Genomic DNA, 13890 nt, shown 5'->3' on the forward strand with positions numbered 1-13890 from the left:
CATTCACCCAGGTCCCACCCCAAGGGTGTACCCTCAACATACAGTCACTGGGAAGGCTTCAGCCAGTTTGGCCTGGACTTCCCCACTAATACCATATATGGAACTTCCACCCAACAGCCATTCAAGAGAAAGGACTGAGTCAGGGCCTCCCATGACTTTGGGAAAACAAGGTAACGGGCAATAGAAAGCAAGAGCCCATGGGGGCCATCTTGTCTCCTATCAGGAATCCACTGATTCCAATGGCAGGGCCTGGGTATCCCAAAATGGAGGATTCTCAGAGCACCTGCCAAATTCAGCATGGAGCTGCCACCAGCACATACCCTCCTCTGTGGGTGTCATGCCTACAGCACGTTCATTTACCCAACCTGGTGCTCCTTCCCAACCATGTCCCAGACCGGGTACTAGCTCTCACGTTAAAACACTCTCCATTTCCCCCCATGAGATCAGATCTTCCGCTGGTGGGAGGAGTTGGGGAGGCCATCGGAGAAAACGTCAGGTAAGGGGTCATCGCCTTTATCTCAAGTGACGACTCCCCTGCCGTATGTCCTCAATGCACAATCGGACCACCTCTAGCAAACAACTACTAGGGCATCAAACCTGCACAATACCCAGACCTTCACCGAACCACTTGTTACGGTTTCCGCCACTCCTACTCCCCAACAAAAGACAGATCCATTAGCCTATCATGGCACGGCATCGCAGATGGCCGCGGTAACGGCCACGCCTCTTTGAACCACCGCATTTTCATTGGATCCAGCAACGCTCAAGCCTTTACCGACAAACGCAGTGGTCACGTGACGCGTAACACAATCACGTGACATGTCTCTGGGTATTTAAGGAGCTACAGAATGCTACACGACGCTTCCCAACTGTTTGTTTATGCCATTTTGGAGCCTCCTCTTCGTTCTTGTTAACTGGAGCTACTGTTTTTTTTTACCACGGACTACGTATTACGGATTCCTCGGCTTTTCCCTTTCTTGGTACTTTGTTTGGTCTCTATTGGAATCTCGGAATTACAGACCACGGACCGTCCCTTGGATCATCTTTAGTCTACTCCTTTGGCAAAGTCATACCCAGACTCACTGTTGATAACTTGATGCTCCAGCTTCCATCCTCCAGGTGCATCCTACTCAGGTGGTTTCCAGTGTGGCATTCCGTCTTTCCTGTCCTGGCCTCCCGGATCTCAGCCCACTGAGGGACCAGGCATTACCCCATCGTTTAGGCTTTCCATCCAGTGGTTCTTGGTAGGTGTCATTCTCCTTTGGGTAATACTGTATAGTTCTGCCTTGTGTGCTCCTGGCTTTACCTGCTCCTTTTCCTTTACAGCAGTCATCTGGACCACGCGGGTATCCTCTTTCTCCACCTGTGGCCCTAATCCTCACAGCAAGTGACTATTTTCTTGCTGTTGGTGGCTTCGGGATGGAGGTATTCTTGTTCCTCACGACCATCAAGTCTTGACAGTGGGCAACACACAGGTGCCCCAAAACATACACTAGGGGTACAGGGTTGTACCCCCACCCATGAGTGTCATAAGGGTATTCCAAGGGCCAGTTCACCAAACCAAAAAGAAGAAGAACTGCACTGCCAGGATGGACTCCTGTGCAGAAAATAACACAGAACACACAGGATAAAAGGACTACAGGACAAGGACATGGAGTCCCTGTCCCTCCAATGCATTTCCAGCATAACAACGCTCAAACCGCCTCATCGTCAGAATGTTAATGTTAAACGACATTAGTACCACGCATAATCACCACTGGAGTGGTCCCCAGGCACTCTGGTCAGATCTGAAAAGGAAAGGGGGTGGGGTGAGTTAGCAGGACCGAGCGGGAGGAGTGCAAGAGACCAGTTGATGTGCTGTTGGCAGCTTCAGTTCAGTAAACACGATTAACACTGAGCTTAGGTGTGCTTTTTGTTGGTAGCCGTGTGTTAATCTAAAAACATTCACCCATTGCCCTTTTTCCTAAAGTATTCCATTGCACTGCATAGCCTTCAAGCTAGCCTCACTTTCAAATGCTTCAACAGTGCTGCTCATCCTTCCCACACCCCTCAGCTCTGAAAGTCCCACGCCCCTGAACCATGGCAGCGAGGGGCGCGCGGGGGGGGAGGGGGGGGGCAGAAGATCCCCAGCGATCGCCCCCTTCGTGTGGATGTCTATTCCTTCACATTTGACCATGCACCCTCCATCTTAGAAGTCAGGAAACTAGCTCTTTATTCATGGAAACTTGAAGACTTGTCTCTTTTTGAAGGTTCTCTGTCTTACTCGCCATCAGAATAGACCTTTCTCTACTCCATAAAGGGCTAAGCATCACTACTTCATTTTACACTAATAACTCACTTGCAACCCTGATACCCCCCACCCCCACTCTCCTGACCCTGCGTTGCTGCACGCTTCTATGTGTTGGTACCGATGGCATGCATGCTTTTCGCCTGTTGGCAGGAAGAGAAACTCTTCTTGGGGGCTCAGCTGGTGTAGAATAATAATATAATCATAATCCTCTCTTAAGGGCTACACGCTTTATACTTGTTTTTTGCGCGTAATGTAGTCCTTTGGGTTTAGAAGACGAGATACATTATCGTAAATAACCCCCTTTGTGTTGGACTCTGCACTAGTTCTCTGAATTAAGACACTTACTACGAAGATGTTATAAATAACTGGGTGGGTAGATAATTGCGGACTGGCAGATTCGAGAGCTGGAGACACCGTAGTGTTTCTTCCAATTCTCCCAGGAAATCTGTCAACTTCACGCGCTCATTTTCTTGCTGCTGTGATTATCTTGTGAAATATTCATGTATAAATCAAGTACAGAGGGTGCACGTCATTAATGAACTCCTGCGTGGGCGGTCGCATCAACGATTTCCATCTAGGGGGATTAATTCTGAACGCGCCTTTTCCGAAGAAGAGTTAACTCGTGACGGAAAACTTTCCACCGAGGGGGTGGAGGTGGTCCCGGTTTGGACAAGGCAAGATGCTGTGCTTGCTGCCTCGCTGGACATGTCTGAACTTGCCTGCAGCTTAAAGGTTAGCAGTGGCGTTCTGCTGCTTCTGAAAAAGAGGCTGAGCTCGGTGTGATGCAATCAGAGGCAAGAGTTGGGGAAGCTGGCTTGGAACGTTTCATGTTTTCTTCAAAATCCACTTTTGCTGCATTTGCGTAACATCATCTGTCCGGGATGCCTTAACGAGCGTAGTGCGTGGACACAGAAAAAAAACAGTGCAGACTTCCAGGATGTGGCATGCAGAAGCCATGTAGATGCTCATCTTTGAAAAAACAGCCTTCCAGTGCCCATTGTGCACGGAGAGGAGGGAATACAAGTCAACTTTCAAAGGAGCATAACTACATCTGCAACTTAAGTGGCTGGGGTGCTATTAAAATGTATGGCCCATTAAAAATGAAACATGCCAAGCCACCCCCTTAGTATGAATTGTTCGTGGTCTCAATGATTTAATATGCTTTTTTGATCATGTACACATAATGTGAATATACAGAATTCCACGTTGGATTTCAAATGTTATATATCATCATTATAATGTCGAATCTCCATCCCTTTCGTTAGTGGAGGTTTATATTGTGTTAAAAACACGGTAATTGCGAGGATTAGAATCTTCTTCACTACAGGCCGCTTGCAAAGAAATAAACCTTTAAAACAATAGCAGGTTTTTAAAACAGAAAACAGGTTCGCAACTAACCCTGAAGGAGCAGGGTCATGACCCTTCACTTACCAATGAGAAACTATTCACGAGTTTAAAGGAGATTGGATTCACTGCATCATCCACCTACATCTCCACAAAAACGCATGAAAGCCGCAGCAATGCTTCAAACAAGGAGGGCGACATTTCCTACAAAAGAATGGAAATATAGCAACCCATGTCTGCAGGGATAGAATTGTCCTGCAGCTCTGTGACTATGCCAGCCTGAGACGACCACTGCCACCAAAAGGAACCTAGCGTGGCAGGGTGGGATATTTATTTGTTTTATTTATTTACAGCATTTATGTAACGCCCAGACCCTTAGGTTATACGTCGTTTGAACAATGGATACAGTAAAAGAGTTGGTGGCATCAATGGCTATCCCCCTGCCCCCGCACTAGCCGGAATAGGGGTTTAGATTCTTCTAAGAGAGACAGAGGCGAGTGTTAAGCAGTAAACTCCTTTACTGACAACCAGCATCAAAACGTTTAAAACATGTCTCCAAACACGAGAAAAACATTTTAAAACACATATCAACTTAAGAAAAGAACACAAAAGACCCCAATCCAAGATGGCAGTCCTGGCCATAACTGCCAATCAGGGTCTTTCCCTTTCTATTAATGTCCATGCAGCTAGTCCCTCATCATATTCTGCAGCTGCGAAAGTAAAGCAGAACAGGAAACCCCACTCCAGGCTAGAAGCACCAACCATCTTGAAATGGAACTCGATCAAAATCGGTGATCCTCCGGCCGCATTTGCGAATGAGCCTCACTGACCTTGTCCTCAAACGACTACTGGAGGAAGAGAGAACAAGCGTCAATACCTGGCAGTGTGGGAAGTATAATAATCGCCTCCGTGTCTCTTAATAGAATCTGAACCCCCACTCACGCTAGTGCGTGGGGTTAGTCATTCTATGTCTAGACCGGAGGCTTCCTATTATGCACGCTCAAAGCTCTTGTAACACCACATTAGCAACATGCTGAACCCTCCTAAGATAAAAGGCTTTGAACATAGAGTACTTGGACCAATCAGCTGCACGTAGGATATCATTCAACTAACTACCCAAAAATGCTAACTTGGAATTCATGGCACCCCCTGGCCGAATGAGCATCAACGATGGCCATATCTATACCCGCCTCCTTCATAACCCAACGCACCCAGTGAGCTAAAGTGGCTGATGAGATTGCAGCAAAGGGGCTTCCTGAAGGAAATGAGCAACTGAGAGGGGGAAGAAGCTCGTAATTCACTAGTGACTTTTGTGTAACATTGAAAGCAATGACCTACACACACTTTCTGATCCTTCGGGAAAGAAGTATAAGAAACCAAGATAGACAAACACTTCCCCCTAAGTGATATAAAAAGGTAACCCCTCAGGGGAATAAACTTTATTATCCACATCCAATGCTTGAACATTCAAAGACTTTTGATAGAGATAAGACATAATAACATAGTTAATTCTGCAGCTCCAGAAAATCCAGAAACCATACCTGAGCCAGCCAGAATAAAGTCAGAAGGACCAACGATGCTGCCTGCCTGCACGCCTGAAGCAAGACCCTCGGAATGAGAGAGAATGGTGGGAACGCGTACCCCTGAATATAAACCCAGTCCTGAAGAAAAGCATCCACCACCGTCATCTCTGGATCTGGGCACCAGCTGAAAAACAAGGGACCTGGCAGTTGAGACGCGAGGAAAAGAGATTGGTAAGAAACTGGCCCTAGATGTCCGACAGGAGAGTAAACATCTTGCCGTTCAGTTTCCAATCGCTGCAGTCCTGAAGAAACCTGTAATTCCAATCAGCCACTGTGTTGCTGATACCTGGAAGGTACTCTACCTGAAGAATTATCTCGCGATTGATGCAAAAGGGTCAAAAAACCAAACTCGTGCTATGTCTGCTAACCCCTTGCATCGATTACCCCCCAGCTTGTTGATGTAACAGACTACTGACAAATTGTAAATTATCAAGAGCATGCAACAATTCACAGTGTCCTCGGCGAAGCACTTCACTGCAAAGGATCCTGCCAGAAGCTTGATCTAAATGTTGTGAAGAGATTGTTCTAGAATGCACTGCTTCCTCACGTAGAAATATCCTGCTTTCTAGCCCCCCAACCGGACAGACTGACATTCGACTCTAATACCATATCTGGAGAGAGGCCAAAGATAGCTTGGCTGTTCCAGGTTTACATGTGTTCAAGCCACCATTGTAACTCAACCGTTGCATCCTGGGACTTATGCACCACCTGAGAATAAAGGGCCCCTGACTGAAGATGACCCATTTTCAACCTTTGAAGAGCCCTATAATGGAGCAGGGCTGGAAAGATGGCCTGAATGGATCCCGATAACATGCCAATGATTCAGGCAAGAAGACGGAGTGAAAGAATCCCCTTCCTTAAAATGGATCTGATCTGAGACCAGATGCCCTGCATCCACTTCTGTGGCAGCAACAGTTGACACTGCTGAGAATCTATAACAAAGCCCAGAATCTGGATGCATTCTGTAGGAACGAGAACAGACGTGTCTAGATTGATTACAAACCGCATATCCTGCAGTATGGTCACCGTCAACTGGAGCTGGGAGAGAAGCAGACTCTCCTCCTGCGCCAGAATAAGCTTGTCATCCAGGTAGATTATTATACTTACTCCCCTCCCCCAAAGGAAAGCCATTACTGCTCTGAGAAGTTTTATTAAGCACTGTGGCACTGAAGAAAGGCTGAATGGTAGAGAGGCAAACTGTCAAATTCGACCCTGCCTCTGACACTGCAGGTACTCCTAATGAGAAGAAAAGGCCGGCACTACCACATATGTATCATTCAGGTCTATCGTGCCCATCCAATCCCCCTCCGGGAGGGGGTTCCTTAGCAGATTAATCCACTTCATCTTGAAGTGGCGATACACCACAAAGGAATTGAGGGCCCTTAGAATGATAACCGGTCCGAACCCCCATCCGGTTTTGGGACCAAAAAGATGGAACTGAGAAAAGCGGTTGCTGTTAACTCAGCGGGAACCACGGCCCCCTTCAGAAGCAAGTCGCCCACTTCCGCGTCGACTCAGATCTGCCTCTCCTCTCTGAATACTAAAGGGAGAGGACAAACCACCTGAAGGGGAGGGCGATAAAACCCCATGCAGAACCACTGCACTGTCTGAAGAACTCAAGCGTCCGCTGTGATCAGGGACCAGTTGTGAGCAAAATGAAACAACCACACTTCAAGCTCTCCCTGGGAAGAAACATTAAAAAAAAACTGCTCACCAGAAGTGTTCAGGCCACAACTTGCTCCTTAGTGAGTGCGGCCTCTACACTGCATCCCTCGCTGCAGAAAGAAATTGTCTGGTGCGCCTCTGGAGCTGAAGGACCCTGACCCTCTCCCTCTGGACGCGAACTACGCTGGTCTTGAGGAGCCCTGAAATGTACGGCAAGAGGAGTGGGCTCTACCTCTACCAGCCTTGGCAAAAACACCCAAGGTTACGGCCTTGCGGCTGTTAGTCTGCGCTTTATCAAGGGCAGTAAACATATACACAAATGAAGAGAGTTCCTTAACAAAGCTATCCCAGAACAGCAGCCCTTGGGCCTTAGGGCCTGCCTCTGCTGGGGCTATGTCCGCAAGTTTAGGATCTAGGCGCATTAGCAACATCTTTCTCTGCTCTTATGACAGAGCTCAATTAGCTTTGCAGAGCAGGAAAGCACAATGCTGCACCTATCCCCTGAGCACAGCAACATCGAAGGGGGTGATATACACCACACTCTCCTCCAATATATCAAAAACCTAACATGTCCAAGAGCTTGTCCTGACAAGACCACAGAGCAGTATCAATACCCTTCCTAGGGTCTGTGCCCTTTTTGCAGAGAAACACTACCATGGAGTGATCTATATCTGGAGTATGTAGGGTGTCCTGACCCACGTTTAAGCTACCCTGCTACAACATTTGGTGCTGTGGGCTTAGGAAATTCAAGATGGCGGAAAACCCACATGTGCGCCGAAATCCAGGAAAGCTGCGCAGTTTGCGCGCACATTAAAATGGTTGCCTCACTTGCCACCCACCAGTGCGAGAATGAAAGGCCGGGTTGCCATGAGGGAAATGGGTTGCCAAAGGAAAAACAGTAGCGCCGGTTAGCTTCAAAGCGCTTTAAAACCACCATTGGACTACCCGCACAGTAGTCTGAAACCATTGGGAATGGCAATGCTGATTGCCAAATGCAACCTAGAAGTGTGGGGAATTCATTTCTTAAATCCCAAAAATGGGTGCAGTACCAGTACTCACCACTATCCAAAAGCCGGCGTTTTAAAACCACTCTGTGTGTTTCTGAAGGCAAGCCAAAATGCCTATTTCAAACCTTGCAACATGTGCAAAATATTCACTGAACACCAGCAGACATTTGGCAGAATGGAGTTTTGTGTGCCTACAAAATCTGGGAAATGAAGAGCCCAAAAACAATGCTTATAACAAAAATGCTATGGAGTCAGCAGCTTAAGCCTAACTGCAACTGGATTTAAAACCACCAAAATCGAAAATGTTAAATTGAATGAGTGACCTATGTTTGGTGTCACATGCCTTTGTAACTGTTGAAATGTCATAGTTTTGCACTTAGAATCAGCATTCTAGCTGCATGTGTAAAATTACAAGTTATTTTAAAAGCAACAAAAAGTTAGCTGAAGGTCTGGCTTAAGGAACTTGATTTTGCCTAGCAACGGATCCCATCAGGAGTGAAACTTGAGTCACAACTATGTTCCCAGGCCAATGTTCCTTTTGCTGCCCACAATAAGGATATGCCATCTATCTGATAATTGAATTTCCTGTGCTCTGCCAGAGAGGGAACAAAGCCCTCTCCACTCAGGCAAAGGTTTTTATTACAGACGTCGTAAAAAGTGGCTTCCTCCTGGAGAAGCTGGGAGGGGCACTGCCTGTGAGAAGCAAGCTGGCTTGGCAGAAACTGGAAAGACTGGTTTCTGTACCATGTGACCTGAAAAGACACACCCCTGCAGCAAGGATATGGTTTTATAAAAAGGGGGATAATTCATAGTGCGGACATGTGAAAATTTTATAAATGATACCATAATTCTTGTGATTTTTCTGCCCACAGTTTAAGACGTGGTAGGAACCGGTGGTATGTTCAGGGGGGTTTTAGCGGAAAAGTGGATATTACTCTAAATGTGTGCATGTTAAAAATCTGAAACTTCATCAGTTAATGGCCCTACCCCCTGCACACATGTATGTAAAGTTGGGTCCATGTCGGAAATTGAAAAAGCAGTTAAAAAGTCAATTATGTACACCCTTTGAATGCAAGCTCCGAGAATGAGCAGATTTGGACATAGACATGGCTAAATTCAGCCACACCATGTATATGTAATTTCAAACAACTGTGTAACTCTGAAGTATGGATTTTGATCATATATATATTTGGATGCACAGATGATAAGGGAGGTTGTTTCAAGAGATCATAAAATGACATCAATCTGACTCACAGTTCAGTTTGCCAATCAAGTGGAGGAATGGAAGCCTGACCAATGACGAATGAGAGGGGCAAGTCTAGTGATGCAACACACACACCCATTCTCAAGAAACAGATAAAAGCAGAGAGTCAGGACACATAGAGACAGATTCAATTTCATCTGTCGCTGGAAGCCCTGCCGGAAAAATCCATACTTACCTCCATCAAACTCCAGAAAGCCAAACTAGAGACTTCAATCTATCCAGAGCAGAGACCAGACCAGAGAGAAAGCAGTGCTGTGCCTAGCAGAGACCAGACCAGAGAGAAAGCAGTGCTGTGCCTAGCAGAGACCAGACCAGAGAGAAAGCAGTGCTGTGCCTAGCCGAGACCAGACCAGGCGCTGTGAGCAGAATCCGGAAAGACCTGACCAGACTGAAGATCGTGACCAAGTCGCTTTCCTGTTCAAAATCTCTTGTGAGTACTTAGCAAAACTCAGAACACATCTCTTAGTTTAAATTCATCTAATTCAATCTATTTAACCTAAGTAGAACTGCCTCCTATCTGTCACCTGTCATTTCTAGTAAAATTTGTCATTTTGAAAAAGTGTGCGTTTAAAATTTACAAAACCAAAAACGACCTTTACTAAATTACTCATATCTCCGCAACCGTTTGGGCTAGAGACTTGCAATAACTTTCATTTGGAAGCTGAGATCCCAGGCTTTCCTAGGACCCCAAAACGGTAGAGATAGTCCTTGCGGTTCCTTTGTAATAGCGCTCGGCGCATCCGCGAATTTTGCCGCGATTTGCAATTTCTTCACATGTAAAAAAACTGCTGCTGCCTGATTTCATTTGCCAGAAATTCGTTTAACCTGCTAACTATCCCTGCATCATTGCTAGTGTGAGCCTGGACTAATATTAACTAGATACCACTCATCCTGAACCTCTAAAAGGGAATTAAGAGCGTTTCCAGCATATTTCTCATTCATTGCTAGCACCTATCAAAGCATTTGCCTGTGTTTTCAAACTTCTGTTTAAGCTTGCTGGATTGAACTGAATTACAGTTGATTGCATTTCTGAGAACTGTGTGTTTTCCTTCCATTTCCTTGCCTTGCATCAAGGGGGGGAGGGGAGTAGCCAGAGAAAAGTGATTACATTGTTTGGTTGAAATCATATTGCGTATTTTCTGTACTGCATTCATTGAATATTGCATCCACCTGAGCCTACATAAAGCATCCTCTACCACATTATACTTTTGTTCCTATTTACCAGTGTGCTACCTTATCCATTTCATGTCAACTCATTAGTGATTAAAGAAGTGTGCTAGTGCCAGATTCTCCGTTGTTAATATTTACCATATCAGATTAAGTGTGATATTCAATTATTAATTTATTAAAAAGTGTGATATATATTTTAATTTATCAAATAAACCTTTTAAACTTGCAAAACAGAATTACTTCTTGGCTCAGTGGGGTCAGGGGGATTCCAAGAGAGGGGTGTTATACAAGGGTAGTCATCCAGAACGCATGAACTGGACCTAAAGATATATCAATAAGGGTTTTCATTCAGTATTCTAGACTAGGCGTTAACTTAGCTGTAGTGCTGAATTGAATCCTCTTACAAAGTGGGGGCTCGAGCCGAGACGTTGGGTTAGATTTACCAGTTGTGCAGCTTAATACAGTGTGCTAACTGACGGGATACATACACCCGGTCGGATCACCACGCTGCATTACGCTGTGAAGCATTCCTCAAAAGGGACACTCCAAGAAAAGTTCTGTTCTGCAAAAATAAAATACTAACTTCTGTAAGTCAGGACAGAGACCAATCTCTAGAATGACGACCTTAGTAGACATGAAAATAGCCAGAGAGCACCTCTTGCATAAGCTATTTGTGAGAGGTGAATGGACCGAACAGGGCCAGGATGTGTGGTTGCAGGCCATCACACAACAGGTCACTGAAACAGGGTCAGATATATATAGAGATCAGGGTCCCTTACATGTGGCCCTGAGTGAACTATATATGGCTCCTAAAGCCAAAGAGGAACACAATAAGATCGCCAGGATAGCAGCATACCTGTACCTATATATGGGAGACATGCAGGATAGATGTGCTGAAAGCCAAAATCTGGCAAATAGGCAACAGATGGCATTACAGAAGGTCCAATCTGATCTGGACTCTTCTGAGCAGAGGCTGCAGAGGAGCCAGGAGTCAGAAAATGACAGCAGACTGTACATTACTAAAATAAAGGAGGATATGGATGTGCTGCAAAGGGAAAAGTCAGAACAGGATACTAGATTTCTGGCCCTGCAGAAGGAGCACCAAGACAGTTTGGACTCCTTACTGCAGAGCCAGAAAAAGCTGGAGCAACAGATCAATTTCAACAGGGCATGCACAGAGCAGGTAGCCACCCTGCAAATCCAACTAGACAGAGAGAAAGAGGAGAGCAATAAACTGATCCTGAAAGACCTGGATACCCAGGCAGAGTTTGATCAGGAGCGCCAGAAAGCTGGTGCCTTCCAAAGGCAAAGGGACGACCTGGCGGCACAAATGCAGGCTCTTAGTCAGGAAAGAGACGCCTTAGGCCAGGAAGTCTGCCATTTAAAAAGGAAAATGGAAGAAAATCACCTGGCCCACCAGGGACTGGGTGACCTCCAAAAAGAAAACCAGAACTTGCTAGAGCACACCAGGAGGGTGGAGGATGCTCTAGCAAGAAAGGAGCAGGCCAATAGGGACACAGCTCAGGAGGTAACCCTCCTGCAGCAAAGACTGGCCCAGTTCTCCAGGACCAACCAGGAAGCACAGAGGGAAAATGAGGCCCTCTGTCAACACAATGATAGGCTCCAACAGCAGGTAGCGATGCAGGAGAGACTGATAGAGTCGAGTAAGGCCTTAACTGAGGAACTGAAGGCACAAATGCAGGCTCTTGCATTGCAACAGGGAGCAGGGGCGGATAGAGATGAGGTTCGCTGGGAAATGGAAACTCCGGAGCATAACCTCAGGAGCCCTAGTACCAGAGGCCCTCATACCTCTCAGTCCCTGGACTCTGCCACCCCCATGTCCCCTGGCGCACATGAGCACAGGGCCACAGGGATGGCAGATTACTATCCAGCCAGAAGCATGGGGCTCATAGGCCAGTACCATCCAGGAATGGAGGGGTGGGCATCCGGGTATGGGCACCCAAGTACAATACAGTTCAGTGGGGAACCCCAGGAGAGTAGGCCCATTAAGGGCATCCTGAAAACCTCTGCCCAGTTAGGTCAGTGGAGGGGGTACCCATCAAATCCTGACAGCAAGGAGGAATCTGAAGACTCCTCTGAACTGCGCAGGACACAGGAGACCAGGTCCCCACATTCTGCCAGCCATTCCCAGGCTCGCAGAATCCGGGAAAACCTGGAAGAACAGACGGGAACCTCTGGGAGCAGTGCCTCTGAGTCCGACGAAGAATGGACAAGGGTTACCCGAACCAAAAAGGCCAATAAGGCAAAAAGGGCCTTGCTCAAGGACCCCTTAAAGCAGATTAAGGCGATCAGGAGCGTCATCACGCCTTACCATAAGAACGCTAAGTATTCTGTTTGGGAGCACTTAGAGTTGTTTGAACAAATGATGGAGACTTTCCATTTGAAGGACAGCCAAAGCTGCATTCAATATGTAAAGTGGACCTTCTCCCCGGAATACTCCAGTTTCTTTGCGGGGCTGGAGGACCAAAATCATTTAAGATGGTCCACCTATAAGGCGGCCATCCTGAAACATTTTTCTGTTCACAGAAATCCTCAAGAGGCTCGCAAGGCAGCCTACAATTTGCAATGTGGGGAGGATCAGGCCCCACAAGAATTTGTGCAGGAGTTAAAGCGGGCTTTTGCACAGACCACAAGAAGGGTGCGCACGGATAGCCGTGAATTTATAAACACGTTTTTCCATGCCTTGCCCAAATATATCATGACCCAGCTCGTGAGGGATTTTCACGAGAAAAGATCTTTAGACTGGGTCATTGAACAGGCTACCCGCATCTATGAGGTGCAGAAGCCCATAGAAAATAAAAGCAATGCCCAGAAAAACCCCAAAGCCAACAGCACCCCTGCTGCTGCCAAGGTGGCAGAGGTAAAGGTCACCCCCGTTTTGGATTTGGAGATGGGGGGGCCTAAAAACCTACCTGCACCTAATAATGCTAGGCCCAGAAGGTCCTCGGGCCAGTCGCAGACAGGGAGCCAGGGAGGCAGCCCCACAAATGGGGTCCCTCGCTCTCCTGACTATGTAAGTCCTCGCTACAAAGGTAACAGACCCATCCTGGGTTATGTGTGGACTCCTCCAGCCCAAGGGGGGGGATCCAGCCAAGCGCCTAACCCAGGGAACTTCCCTCCAAACTTCCCACAGGAGGGCAGAAATTTACCAAACCCTGGGCAGAACTTTTTCCCCAGATATCCACCCGACTTCCAACCCCAAAATCATCCATCCTTCTTTCCTCAATTCCCTGAGCCCAGACCACTGAATCCGGGAGAGGGGAGGCCAAGGGTGGAGGGGTACCAAAATCTTCCCAACCAGGGGTACTACCAGAGGAGGGACAGCTACCCTTCCCGGGATCAGCCCAGGGGAGAAAACAGGGCCCCGTATCAGCCTGAGCGGGTTTCCCAGTTAGAGCGCCAGGTTCAAAACATGGCGCGGGATATGGGTCATATACTGAGGGCACAGCAGAACCCTCAGATCAGCATGCCGGCGCAGAACGCACCCAACTCTGGACCTGGTGCTCCAGAACAATGACGGGGGCAGCACCCCGATAAATCACCGGT

Source organism: Ambystoma mexicanum, chromosome 8, assembly GCF_040938575.1.
Source record: "Ambystoma mexicanum isolate Mex_15411 chromosome 8, UKY_AmexF1_1, whole genome shotgun sequence".
Taxonomy (NCBI): Eukaryota; Metazoa; Chordata; class Amphibia; order Caudata; family Ambystomatidae; genus Ambystoma; species Ambystoma mexicanum.